The following is a 14,862-nucleotide window of genomic DNA, read 5'->3' as shown; positions in this document are numbered from 1 at the left end:
ATGCCCAGCTCTAGCTTCACTTCAGTGTGAGGGATGGTGGTTCGGAGCAGAGATGCCAGAACAATGCCGCTCCCACTGGGGACACCCACATCCTCGTGGTCTCATTATTTATATTGCTTCCCAGGAGCAGCAGTGGTCTCCAGGGGGGATCAGCCACCCAGAGATGCTGCCATATGGCCCCAAAGTGCCTCCCTGTAGGGATGCTGCCCTCTTCCTTTACCACCCATCAGCATCCAGCTCATCCAGACGCATGGCTGAAGCACACAAGATGATGCGAGAGCTGAACGCCAGGCAGCAGCCACAGGAACAGTGCTCTGCTCCCTGCCCTCTGGTAAGGGTGAAACCATCAGAGCAAATGGCCTTTCAATGATCTCAAGTGTGAGGAGAAACCTCTTTAGGTTTCACTTTTTCCATCCTCCCAAAGGAAGGGAGGACAGAGCTAAAGAAAAGAACGTGATAAATTGGGTGGGAGGTAACAAGACTGCAGATGAGGAAAAAAATGGCACAAGCCCATCTGCAGAACTAGCAGTTCCACTTGATGGAACAAAGCAGAGGTCAGCAGCTCTGACACTAGCACAGCCAGTTCCCAGCAGTCCAGGTGGGGCTCTCCTAAGGCTCTCTTTAATAACTGCATCATTCGAGTTGGCAATAAACCTGTAAATGCACCTAGGAGTGAGCTCCCAGACGCTGCACAGCAAGAGCTCCATGGGTGGGAGGGAGCAGCACCCCTTGGTCACACACCAGGTTGCCCCTGTGTCCCCAGTAAGCATCCAAAGACTCCAGCATGCTGCTTATGGTGTCAGGAATGTTTACCAGCTTAGGAAGGCAGGCTGCTGCTTTGGTGAGCGAGACTTCAGCCAAAGGACACACACAACTGCAGGAGTATGCTGCCATTCACCTGAGCCACCCCTGCTCTGTCTCCCACCCCACAGATGGGCACTGCTCAGCATCTCTCACTGTAGAGCTCTTGACACACATGCCCTCAACAGACTCTAAATGAGACACAGCACCACACACCAGTGAGCTGTGCTGCCATAGCCCAACTCACTGGGTGAGAAACGGGGATGCCTACAGAACAGACCCTGTTTTAGTAATTAAACGAGTTGCCTACCTAAAAAATTGAAACAAGCAGAAATAAATCAGGGTATGCATCTGGTAAAAGTTGGCAGCTTATTTCAAAGAAAGAAATCAAAAGGTTGCTTGAGAGAAATGTAATCCCAGCCAGCCCAAGTGCATTAAACACAGGCTATCCTAGCTCTGCTTCTATTAAGATGCTACAGCTGGCCAACATTTACTGCTTCCTCACTACTGCCCATCTTTAGTTTGCACAACAGTGCCATAATCACCAAGATTCCTAGGTTTATCAACAGAAAGACACAGGCAGCAAATCCAGAATACGAACTGGGTGCAGGAGCTACCTCCTCCCACAGCCTCACGCTCTCCATTGCTGTGTATGCCAATTCCTGCTCTCCACAGTGTGGCACTCAAACCCAAGAAATCCTCACACAGCAAGGGAAGCGGTACAAAGAGCTGAGAGTTCAACCAGAGCTCAGATTATATACACAAGGACTGAAATTTCATAGGAAACTCTCGTTCATTTGTTGCTAATTGCTCAGAGAAACATAAAAGATGAATAGGGGCAGATATGCTTAAGCATTCGATCATAAATGAAACACATGCAAAGGCTTAAAGCTGTGTTGAATTAAGAACGGGGTGGAAGAGGGAACCAACTTTTTCTTCTACTGAAGGTAAGCCTATCAAATGTCATGCTACTTGATACAGCTTGAGACAGGCTGCTTTCACAGTGCTATCACAGCTGCTGATGGTAGGAAAGCTGGCATGCCTGAGAAATTGGGAACTTTGGTTTATCAAGGAATTCTCTCATGCTGGAAACAGAACTTTGGTTTGCCTGCTGCATTAAATCCCATATCCACTGGTTATGAGTGCTACAACCATTTCCAGCTGCTTTCATTTCTTTCTTGCCATCCAGAACACTGGCACTGAAAGCATTAAAAGAAAATAAAATCAAACCTGCTACTTGATAAACATCTATTACAGCTTTAATTATCTTTTTCAAAGGCACTCCCATTGATTCACTATTAAGCAACTACTCTCAGAAATATGTTTACCATTTCATAGAGAATAAGCAAAAAGAAAAACACCAACTTCACAGAATCACAGAATGGCTTGGGTTGGAAGGGACCTCAAGGAGCACGAAGCTCCAGCCCCCCTGCCCCAGGCAGGGCCACCAACCTCCATATTTAATACCAGAGCAGGCTGCCCAGGGCCCCATCCAACCTGGCCAACCTATGCTTATGTCTTTTCTGTGTATAAAAAGCAGCCTTTCAATGTGAGAAAGCTATGAAATGCATAAAGAGCCACAGCTGAAGTAAAGGGCTACCAGTGTAAAGCCATGGAAGGATGGTTTCCCTAAGTACTGACCCACAAAGGGACTGGGTGTGGGCAGACAGCTCTGATGGTGCCTGCAGTCCTATGGCTGCTACCCAGCCAAGCTGTCTGTGCTGAAGGCTGGCCTCCCTAACAGGGCAGGGAGAAAAGCACATTCTTCCAGGGAACGACTCAAAGCATATAAGTGGATGCCTATGCCAAATTACCATCCAGAGGAAACCACCCTTACTGCCATTAACCAGACAGGAGACAAGATTCTGAACTTGCACAATGTTGCACAATCACTTCAAGAAGGAAAACACCATACTGCTGCTGAATGAGCTGCTCTCACCTCTGCTTTGCCATTCCCTTCTTTGCATTGACAGAATAATACACCCACCTGCATAACGAACACCATCAATAACTCACTCCAGCTGAAAACTAACAGAGGAAGAAATGGTTAATTACGATAGAACACACAATTCCTGATGTGATTCCCCCCCACGAACGCTTGGGCAGACACAGAGGTAGGGTAACAGTGCCAGCACTTCAAGCAGCAGGAGCTTTGTGTCCCTGAAGCCAGGTGGCTGCACTGAGCTGTGGCCCTGCACTCTGTGCCATTCTGCCATCCACTGAGCGAGCCTAAGAGTGAAACTGCTTCCTCTCAATCTTATCACGCAATCCCACAGGTCGCAGCCAGTTTGTGGGCACCTTCCTCTCTGCGACCAACAGCATTCAGCTGTGATCAAAACCACACACTATTTCACACAGCTAGTTGCCGACTGTGAACCAAAGTTACCTGTCACTCCTGCTTATGTGAAGGCAGCATGTTTTCATCCAGATGTTATCCAGATTTTTACCTTTTTGCCCTATTAAATCCTCCATAGCAAAGTCAGCCCATCTCCCTTGGATGCAGGTCGTTCAGCAGCACTGTGGGAAATGAATTAGGCTTACAGTGCATTCCAAGCACTACAGCTAACTCAAGGCCTCTACAGACAACATCTCCAAACGTCCTGAACACATGAAAGCATTCAGGGATTTCACCAGAGCTCTTCTGAACACTCACTGTGCCTCAGGAGATGATGATGCAAAGCGAGGAGAACTTCTGGCCACCACCACCACTTGGTGAGTAGCACACACCACTGATTCACAGACCTTCCAGAACCCACACTGATGACTATGCCTTAATAAGACATGGCCTACCAGAGAGAGGAAAGTGTAAGAGAACACAGTGAATTGTTGAAATCATGGAAACTGCTGAAGTTATGGCAATAACTCCCACGTGTATTCAAGTCTCTTGGGCTGCAGCTAACTTCCTTCAGCTTCATGTGGTGAGCCTTCATGAGGAAAGTAGGCTGCATCAAAAGAAGGCAGTTAGGACAACTTCATTACATTTTCTTGTTCTTAATCAAGCCTTGTTCCAGTCTTCCTTAATTTCTCCTTCCATTGTTAGCTAACAGTGGTTTTATTTTTTCTTATTTCTTCCAATAACTGCTCCTATAGCCTCGCTAGCTGACATCAGTTCTTCGGTCCTACAGACAACTCCAGTGAGAGAAGGAAAACATGATTTATTTTTTTTTTTTGAGATGTTTCCCTTTTTGATACATTAAGAAAGGTATTCTGTTCTACTAATCTGACAGTTCAGGTCATAAAGACAAACATGCAACTTTATCCAATGTGAAATATGGAAAGATTTACAATTTAAAAGTAACAGCCAGAGAAGAACTCACTGCTTGGCTCATTTATAGCTCTTCATAATGTAAAAGCAACGAAGGGGCTCACAAAAAGATCACTGGGACAACCACAATAATTTGCCATTGCTCTCAATGTATTTTTACCTTCAAATCCAAACAGCCCGTGGAGTCCAGTGCCACAAAAGGGAAAGCCTAATTCTGCAGGCAGATTTTGAAAGAGGTTAATGGTTTTAATTAACAAGCACTTGTGGTCATTTTGCCCTTCACACAATGACTGAGGCTTTCATTCAGGATACTAACAAACTGCAAAAAGCAAATAAAGGTGTTTCTTTAAAAACCAATGGCTACCTGATGCTGTGTTGCATGACATCAGAACAGCAACTCCAGGTACTGCTACACCAGGAAGAGAGCAGTGCAGCAGTCTGGAGCCTTCACAACCAGGTATAAGTGTTTGGAATTTGTTTTCCTCCAGGGCTTTATCTAGATGAAGTACCACCCATGAACAAGCTTTTGGGCACCAGCTCTTGCTTGCTTTCATCTCTGCACAAACACTAAGTAGTGATGCCCTGCCCAATTTGGGTTTCAAATCACAGCAGGCAGTGCTCATCCCTGGGATGGTACTGTGCTTCCTGCCCCATGAACAGCTCTGATGCTGTAACTGCTAATCACCTCACAAATTACACCCTGATGCATTAAGGAAAACCAAAGTCGGTGCCAGCTGGTTTAATGTCAGGCTGTCAGCTGGAAAGGTGTAGTTTGCCATTCTTCCAGCAGAGACAGGAAATTCCAGGAGTTCTGGGAACACGGATGGCACGAGGGCGGTGGACAAGACAAATGCCTGTAGCCCAAATTAAGTCACCCTTACTCTTGAATCACAGATCTCAGGAAAGTTACTCTGCATCAGTAAGTGCTGGAACAGACACAGACAGAACCAAGCCCACATTAACCCTGGGCAGCGGCCCTCACGATGGAGTTTTGAGCTGTTTAATCCACCTGGACATTCCGACAGACCAAGCCCTAGGAATGTCATTTCAATCGGATTTCGAAGCAGATGAAAATTCTGTAAAGGCACTCAGCTTTGGAGGGGAAAATAAAAACCAAACAGCAACAAACTTTTCCACCAGGACTAAAGCCTCATTTTCCAAGCACTTGGGCTCATGCTGCCAACGCCATCCTTGCCTTTAACTGCCTGCTCATTCCCACCCACATCACCTCAACTACTCCTTGTGCCAACACAAGGATTTCCAAGACTGCAGCTTGGTCAGGAAATGAGGCCAGAGCTCATGTAGCCAAACAAACAACTTATTTCCATGCAGACCAGGTCTCTGGTGTGACCAAACACCAGCAAAGCAAAAGAGAAGCACAGCTAGAGGGATTCTTCCTAACAGTGCTACCTTGGAGTGCTCAAGAAGCCAGTGCCTCAGCATGGAATACAGAGCACACACTGAAACCCCTTCATTCACACTTATGTTCTCGATGCTTCTGCACTTCTGCCTGGACTGATCTGTCCTCCTCATACTGGCTATTCTTCATGCAGCTTGATGTCAGAATGCTCTCTGGAACAGAATAAATGAGTAGGAACAGTACAACTACACAGAAGACAAAGGAAGGAGAGGGAGGGGGGAAAAAAAAAACACTATTTGGATGTTTAATGCTTTTTAAATGGGAAACGTGTAGTGCCCTACCACTAAAAACAGCACTGTGACTGCTTGAGGACTCCTTCACTTTTTCAACAAGCCTTAAACAAAACCCACAGAGTACTTCCATCAGCTTTCGTGTTCTTACCAGGAAGAATGACCTTCTTTTACACACTCCTCTCTCTACCTCTTCTCAAACCCTTCAGCATTTTAAGTCCTTACAACCAAGAACTGCGTAGACCTAGCATCAAGCTGAGAGTGCTGCATGACATTTTGGAGCTGGTCACGTCTACTTCAGGTGTCCATGTCATCCTGCACTGTGCAATACCAAATCACACGACAAACATAATTGTTATTGGCACTGGGGTGTAAATCACACCACGTATAACCCGTTACACAGTCAATGCAGTCAACACTATTAATAAAGCAACAGAGCTAGCTTTAACACGCTTCCAACCTCATCATTCTGCAGAAGAACAGCCTCAGCTAGTTGGAAAGTTGTGAGGCTCCAGCACCCTCATCAATTAAGAGCTTAAAATACTCACTTTTACACAACTGAAGCATCTAGAGGCCAGCACATCACTCCTTACCAGTAATCCTGTTCAGTCCTTAGTGTGCATACATGCTAACATCCCTGGAAACAGTAAGCAACCCCCAGAAAGCCTTCTAAAACCAGGCATGTGCTATTAGCCCGTGCCAAGCAGTGTTAAGTTCCATAGTAGTACTGTGCCCTTCCAATTTCAGTATTTTTTCTTCCCCTGGCTCTCCTGTTTATTATTTAGTACAAAGCTCTGGCTTCTGGCTGCAGTTTTTCCTTGACAAGTCTATTTTTAATTATCAGCTTCAAAGACTGCTGATAAAGCTTGGGAGAGCTGTGAACGTTTGGTGACAGCAAGCTTCCAAAGTATTCAGAATTGATCTCCTTTTAGTCAACACTCAATAAAAATCTCCTAAGCTGGAGACATTGACCAGAAAAAGGGATGCTCAGAAGGGCCACAGGGAAAGATGGGTATCTCCTGAAGCTTAACAACGTGTAAGTTAGTACAAAATAAACTGAAGAGTGAAGCACTGGAAGACAGGTGGTGCACAGCAACCATCTCCTGCATGGAACTGCATCACCTTACCCATCCTGGGACTGGGCACAACACAGTGGGCAGCAGAGCCCACCGAACCGAACCGAACCAAAGCATCTCTTTTATTTACCTCTTTTATTTCAGCTTTGCTTTCTGTGAGATTTGAATTGAGAAATAAGAATGGTTGGTAAATGAAAGGACGATCACCGCCCTTCTCCTTCCAAAAGGCACAGACAGGAAAGAGGTTACAGGAGTTTTCAAAGGGGTTTTATGACAGGCAGCTCAGACACCACTCAAGAAACACCATCTTACTAACACACAGCCCAAGGAGCAAGGTGTTCCAGCAACACAAGTGCACAGGCTATGAAAAGGAAGGCATCCTTGTTCAGATCCCCTCCATGGTGATGTCAGAGGGCAGAAAAGCCACTCCTGCACTTGTTTACTGGAAAAGGAACCAGCATGTTTTCTGGCCTTGCATGCATTTACCTTCCAATCAGATTTCTGGCACGTAGGTAAGGCACGATAAGCTTGAAGGAAAACAGGACAAGCTGGAAACGTTGCTGCTCCACGGGCCCATTTTTGAGCTCCTTTAGCCCTGCACAGGAGCACTGGGACAGTCTGGGGGCAGGACGCTGTGTGCAAGCCAATGCAGCTGTGGGAAGGCAAAGGAGAGGTTGTACTGCTGCCTTAACAGAGGGCAGGGAGACAAAACCACATGCTTGGAGGCCAAACGCTGGAACAGGCTGCTCAGAGATACAGAAGACTTATCTTCTGGATACTGAAAATATTTGTTAGATACAACCTTAAACATCCTCATTTAATGTGATAGTCAGCCCTGTCTGAGCCAGGGCTTGTACCTCCAGAGATCCCTTCCAACATAAACTGTTTTGTCATTTTCCAGCAGGAGAATATGTAAGATTAAGGATGAACAAACTTCAAATCTAATGAGCTGCTTTTCATGCATGCAGTTACAGCTGGACTGCTCTGAAGACAGATTTGTTGGTCTCAGCACTGCTGTCCACGCACCTTCTAGGGGACCAGGAATACGCGTGCAAGATGTCAAACATCAACCAGTTTTCAGTGTACTTTTAATGTGGAGAAGCACTGCCACTCTGAGCAATTTGCTAGCGACCTGCACTTTCTGAGGGAAGAATATTTGAAACCTCTCCATTTTAATTGAAGAAAACAGCACTGCCAGAGCACAGAATCACTGTATCAACATTCAGGAGATAAAAAGAATCATGTGTGAGTGATACCAAGTCAAAGAAGGGCTGCACAAACACCAACATCAGAGAAAAGCTCAGATAGAAAAGGTGGAAATTGCCAATTTGCCAGAGAAAACCCAAGGCTGAGATGAGTAAATCCAAACTGATAAAGAAAAAAGAAGAAACTTGGAAGAAACGAGGGCTACCACATGCACTCCTCTGCAGAACCATAACGAGTTTGTGTCTCCAGTGGTGGGGGAGGCTGTGAGAGCCCATCTGAAGAGGCAGCTCTGGGACACGAAGCTTTAATGGGCGCCACCACACCATGCTGACCAGCTGGGACAGAGGAACCAGTGGGAGCTGGTCTGTGAACAGGGCAGGACAAACACCCAGCGCCACCTCCTTGCTTACAGCTGCTTCAGGAGGACAAAACTACTTCCATGCACACAACAGGAACCAAGCATCAACTCCTGTGGGCTCACATAGCACTCCAGCAGCCACAAGGGCCAGCAGAGCAGGTAGGAATCAACAGCAGCCACCGCTGAGCAGGAAGGAGTACATTAACATAGAAGCCAGGCAAGGGTCAAGTAACCAGTGTGCACCTTTTGTGCATTCAACACAAGCACAAGAATCAATAAATCTCCCCTTAAAGATGAGAAATTGCACATAGTGAGTTACATACTCAGCAGGCATCCCCATGCAAACAGCCTAGCGCATAAAAGAAAGCCACCATTTTAAACTACTAAGACAAGTAGGTACACCCCAATTTAGGGGCAATTTTAATTCAGTACCATTTCCTTTTTTCTTTTCCGTTTTAAAATCCCTGTTTGGAATTGGTTAGAAGGTGACAGCTTTAGAAACCAAACACTACTAGATGGAGAAGCTATATGAGAAGATGAAGAAACCTGCCAAAAGTTGCTGTTGGTTCCATGGCAGTGGAAAGCTCCCCTAGGATCCAGTCCAGAGCAGTGATGTTTATTTCTTTATAAACAGGAGAATTTGATTCCTTTCACAGTGATATTAAACATACAGTAACATTTACTGGTCTGCTTCAGCAGAGTAAAAAAATGCTTACCAATATCCAAATGCTCTGATCAGTACTTGTCATCTAAATGACCTTTTCAGAAAGCCTCTGGGTTTTTTTCCCCCACGATTTATTGAGGCACTTACTGAGTTCCACAAAAGCTGTTCCACTTCCACCTAGCTGCTCCCCACCTGCCTGTGGGATGTGTGTACGTAGCTGCGTGCAAACCAACTGATTGCCTGGCAATGCACACAAGCAGAAGGTCCTGGTGGAAAAGAATTTGCCAGGAAAACCAGTGTTCCTACTTCTCCAAATTCTTTGGTGTTATTCCCAACACAGCAAGAGCTGTAAGCTCACTGGCAGGGAATTTTTCAACCTGCTGATGACAGCTTTCTCCAACAGGAGCAATGCTCTACAGAGTAGGATCAATGCCCATCTAATCCACTAGTCTGTTCTCCCAAAGCTCAAGCAGGAAACAGCACACAGGGAGAGCACCAGAGCTGCCTGCAGCTGTACCCTCGGCCCTGTCTGGATCAGGGATCTCAGCCTCTGGACCTGCAGATGCCTTTCAGACCCACTTTCTCCATAGCACCCTGCAAAATCTCCATCAGCTGGGGTGTATTTTCTCTGTTTCTTTCTCCTACCAACTGCAGGCTCACCACAGGACTCCCTGTGTCCACCTAAAAAGCTGGCCAGGAGCTAGAAGCCACGCTGCAGAACAGCTATCACTGCACACACACTGGATCCTGAAAACAAAACAAAACAAACCCACACCAACAAACCACAAAACTGAAAACCATTTGTTTTCTTGAATTACCCTACTTGGCCTCCTGCAAACAGCCAGGAAACTCGGACTGCCAAATTCAAGCTTCAGAAGCACTGAAACTACCAGCCAGAAGACCACATGGGTTATTTTCAAGTTTGCTCTGCAGCTGATTCAAGCTAACTTCTGCCCATTCCCATCTTCTTAATGTAAGATAGGGAAAGCACTTTGAGATGACAGCCTTCTCCACGTGGAGATGCTCAGCCTGCTGTCATGTGCTAACCATAACACAGGAGAGCTCAGAAAGTCAAATACTCAAGCCTCTAGACACGACCCATCGTCATAACACGAAATTATTACCTGTTGTTTACTCTTCCTTTCTGTACCGAAATAATTTCCAGTATTTTTTTTTTTTCCACGATCCCAATGCAGACATTTAGAAACGGAGAAATCACCACTGTTCTTCCTATCATGTGACCCAAAGGTTCATCACCTCCTCTGTGAAAGCAACTTACATCTTGTGCACTGAATTTATCTGCCTACAAACTCTTGTTTGTGCATGTCAGCAAGATTAAAGCAGCTCGCTGATCTCCCTGGCAAGACAAAGCAGGGATATCAGAGGACCAACCAAGCCACCTCTGGGTTTTGCTCAGAAGCAGCACGCTGAAGCACCGTGTCACTGCACAGCACTATTTCCTAGCTCCCTGGGAGTTTATTTCCCTTTGCAGTTCAGTACCTTTTTCCTTAGCTTTGCTTTAAGTGCTGACAGCAGAGCTATACTCTGTGTCTTGGTAATGACTTCACCTCACAGGTAAGAATGCTAGCTCTGCTCCCTCTATTAAGGCACCTGACAACTCCATTAGCTTCTCTGCCACAGCATCACCTTGGAAATGCACATTTAAGCTGTTTATCCACTGAACTCCCAAAACACAGCTCTGCTGCTGCGTTCCAGGATGCCATTTGTCTCCATTCACACTCACGGCGTTGCCGTGCGCTTTTACACGCCGCAGCCTTGGCACCCACTTGGAGCACTTCTGCTCTGCCTCGCAGCCACGACGCCGCCTTATCGCCCTCTGCCACGCCATCAATCACCATCTGATCACACGTAAGTTTCAAACTGGACATTCTGTACTAACAAGAAGCAGTAATGGAAAACCGTGACAAGGATCAGCTTTTGCTGAACCTCCCCGGAAACTCTTCCGTCCCACCCAGCCCTGGACTATTCCTCAACTATCCCAAATTGGACAGCTGATTTTTTTTCCCCACTGATTCTGTGTACCAGTTTTCATTTTGTAAGGTTCTCAAGATATGTTTACTAAAGTCAAATTGAAAACTTACCAAGCTTTGGTTTCCTCACAGCCTTATTTACAGGGATGGATTGCATGTTTCTTTCATTAACAAAAGGGAGAGTTGGCATTCATCTGAACTATTACATGCACATAATCACCAAGCAAAGCTGGTCAGAAAGGAAGGGGGCTCCTGTGCCTCCACTCTGCACTCCACCACTGGGCACCACACTCACCCACTCCACCTCCTTTCATGCCAACACATCAGCATTTCTCCAACGCCCTGCAATTTCTCTGCTATTCCAAAGTGCTTCACCTATCCACTGCTCCTTCCTGCTACAGCCAGGGATGCTCCAGCGATCCAAGTGGGAAGAAATCTGCTGGCCAAGACAAGCACCTCTCTCCCATCCCAACATACTTCTGAAATCCCTCTGCTTTTTAAAATAGAAGCTTTCAGAACAGCAACCTATTTCTAAATACCTCTAGAGGGAATAAGCATAGCTATGACTTCCCAATTAAGGTAAAGTAACTTGGTCCAATTACATAACAGATGTTGTTTCTCCTCTGGCTCACAGAGAGCTGCTTTACCTGCTGATGTTTCAGAGACACACAAGCTTCTAATCTTCATGCATATTAATACAGACAAAGGTATATTTCATGCTGTGCTTTGGCTTCCATTTTGTTAGAATTTGACGCATTCAACGAAGTCAACGTAAATTTTTAGATTCTGGGAAGAAAAGAAGAGAGGTAAAATGAGACTTTAAGTATTAACTGAATTCGGTTCACAGCCTCTTTATGCAGCCTTTACACTTGAGTGGCTTTAGAAACTTCAGGGGTTTGTTTATGTGGCAGGGAACAAAGAGATGAGGACAGCTCAGTCCTCATAAAAACAGCACCCATGTGGGCAGGCTGGCAGGGTGCAAGGACAGCACCCAGCAGCACAGCAGTCCCTGCCTGCACTCCCGAGGCAGCAGATACACCCTAAAGTAGCAAAACCTGGGAGGGGCCATAAAACCAGACCCGTATGTAAAGAGCACAGCTAAACACAGCCAAGATGCAGCATTATCTGCACACTCATCTGTAGGGACAGCTGAATAACAGATCTCCAAGCTCCTATTCTATCACCCGTCTCCTGAGTGATGCATGTTAACAGCACGCTTCTTGAGCACAGCCTCTGTGCTATTTCTGTATTTTCACCCGTTAACAACCATATTGGAAAGACAAAGATTTGATCTCTCCCAAGTTCTTATAGTAGAGTAAGACTCCTGTTTGTATCAGACATCAAGACTGGACTGTTGAGTGCACCTGAACATTAACAGCAGCTGAAAAATACAACTCCCCGCCCACCTCCTGTGTACTCTACTCTCCTTTTCAAGGTTACTTTGTTAACCAAAAAAATACTGAGATCACTGAGCCCAGCAGCTATTTGGTTTACTTATTAAGCATGAATGAGCACACGCCATACAATTGCTGAAGAGTGACAGATTATTGGAGTGGGAGGAACAGCAGAGCAGTGCTTTACCTGAAACGAAAGCATCCTTTGGTACAAAAAGAAAGCAACATCTTGAGTCACAGTCCACACAGGAAGGGTTCTAAGTTTCAGCAAATAAAAAAACAATCCCACAAGAACAGTGTTCTGAACATTTATACGAGCAGTAAATATAATTTTGAGCAATAAACAAAGGGAAATTCACAAATCTGTGCTCAGAAGTCACGTAGCACTGCAGAGCAGTGGAGGTGTAAGCTGTACTGAAGTGCCAAGGGTTGGTCCAACAGGCTGTGCAAGGCATCCAAACCTGCCAAAGCAACCAACAGGGCTTGCAGCTGAGCACAGCTCAGTACGTTAACACAACTACAACAGGCTCCAAGCCCAAGCTCTGCTTTCTTCCAGCTCCACAGCAGAAGCAGAAGCTCAGCGGCTGAGACACCATGTGCACAAATAGCAGTCGTGGCTGCTCCTCATGGGTAAGGGTTTACGGAGCACACAGCGATCCCAATGCTCTGCTGCTCTCTCAAGCATTCAGTCTCTGCTGAAGACTAGGTAAGAGAAACAAAGTAGCCAGAAGGTAGAATCAGTTACTGCGCAAAGCTTTTAGGAATATAATCAAAGGGCAGGAGAAAGCAGCCCTGAACCTCACTGCATGGCTTCCTGGTGGGCTCTTGGCTACAGGAAACAGCTCCCCTTGCAGTCACAGACAGGAGAAAACGGCAGCATGGAAGGAATTTGCCATTTGCTTCTCCTTCCTCCGTACAGTGGGACAGGGCTGACATCTCCAGTACTTGTGATGCCCCACGTTCATTTGCACAGTAACAGTAACTTTGGCCTTGTTCTCTCCCTGCCTAAATTACAGGGTATGGCTTTGAGTGCATTTGGCTTTTCCCTCAGAAATAACCAACATACCAAAAAGTGGCAGGATGGAGCAGGGGAGCTGACCACAGCTTGCTGCCATGGGCAGGGATGAATCTGCCCAGGTACAGAGCACAAGGCCAAGGAACACGCTGGCTCTTCTCAGAGAGCAATCAGCCCAGCAATGCTCCACATCCCCCTGCCAAAAACATTAGCAGAAAAGCAGGATATTAAGCACTACGGGCAAGAGAAGGAATCCTTAAGTGACTAATTGTATACAAATTAATTAGATAAATATTAAATAAGCCCCAAAACAACACAGGTCAGCATCTGGCCCTTTTTAGACAGAAGTATCAGGCAGCTACTGACCTGCAGCCACAAAGCCTGGTAGCAACACACACAGCAGTTCACAGCCAAGACACAGCCTGCCAGCACCAGGAGCAGTGCCTGGATTAGCTCTTTCCCTTGCTGACGGCGTGGGCAGAAGCTGCAGCAGGCTCAGCACTCTGGTGACAGCTCAGCGAACTCCCTGAGCCGTGTTAGTTCAGCTGCAGGGCCACTGGGGAGTACAGCAATCCTGCACCTTTTAACTCTGACGTCGTGCCTCAAAAATATCCTGCAAGGAGTTTCACGAGCGTTAAGGAAATCATTCTGGGCATCTTCCTTATAAATACAGAAGATATTAATACTGAATGAGAATCATAGAATCATTAAGGTTGGAAAAAATCTCCAAGATCACCACGTCCAACCTCAATCCACCCACACTGATCACGTCACATCCCTTAGTGCCATATTCCCATGGCTCTGGAACACCTTCAGGGTCGGGGACTCTCCCAGGGGAAATGGTTTTAAGTTCAGGGACATAAGATTTAGGTTGGATATCAGGAGGAAGTTCTGTACTATGAGAGTGGTGAGGTGCTGGAACAGCTGCTCAAAGGGGCTGTGGATGCCCCGTCCATCCCTGGAGGTGTTCAAGGCCAGGTTGGATGGGGCCCTGGGCAGCCTGGTGAAGCATTAAGCGTGGAGGTTGGTGGCTCTGCATGCGGTAGGAGACGTAGAGATTCATGATCTTTGAGGTCCCTTCCAACCTGGGCCATTCTGTGATTCTATGTGATTCTGTGGACAGCTGTACCACTGCCTCACTGCTCTGAGAATAATTTTGCCCAAATATCCAACCTGTGCTGATGCCACTGCACCTGCCTAGGACAGCAAGGGCACATAGAGACTGGGTCCTCATTACAGTTTGAAGTTTGATAGTTTGAAGGTGTTACCATACTTGCCACTGGGGTGACAGCCCCTGTCCAAAGCCACTTTGGGATGCAAAAGGAGCTCCCCAAAACACAACTGCAGCCCTCAAAGGACTTGCAAAATGCAGTCCAAACAGAAAAGCAAAATAGAAGGAAGAAAATCAATCATCCTATGGAAAAAAAGAAAGCACTGCTTGG

The 14,862-nt window shown here is 46.3% G+C and overlaps 1 protein-coding gene across 3 annotated transcripts in view; it reads right to left on the bottom strand.

The window, feature by feature from the left end:
• CTCF (CCCTC-binding factor) overlaps positions 1–14,862 on the bottom strand; it is a 29,732-nt gene that overhangs the window by 13,561 nt on the left and 1,309 nt on the right. The window contains exons 1-2 of one of the 3 annotated variants that reach the window (XM_042886096.1): positions 13,787–13,936; positions 11,659–11,797 (exon numbers count right to left, since the gene is read on the bottom strand). The exons of 1 other annotated variant lie outside the window; for it this stretch is intronic. The gene's annotated coding sequence lies outside the window, so the exon portion shown is untranslated. Of the gene's footprint in view, positions 1–11,658; positions 11,798–13,786; positions 13,937–14,862 lie in introns of those variants that run through there. One more of the 3 variants, XM_042886095.1, reaches the window with a different exon arrangement.

This window comes from Lagopus leucura, unplaced genomic scaffold, assembly GCF_019238085.1.
Source record: "Lagopus leucura isolate 7727_CA_CO unplaced genomic scaffold, USGS_WTPT01 Super-Scaffold_100054, whole genome shotgun sequence".
Taxonomy (NCBI): domain Eukaryota; kingdom Metazoa; phylum Chordata; class Aves; order Galliformes; family Phasianidae; genus Lagopus; species Lagopus leucura.
Note: the sequence above shows the minus strand (reverse complement) of the source record. Positions and strands in the feature narration are given on the sequence as shown.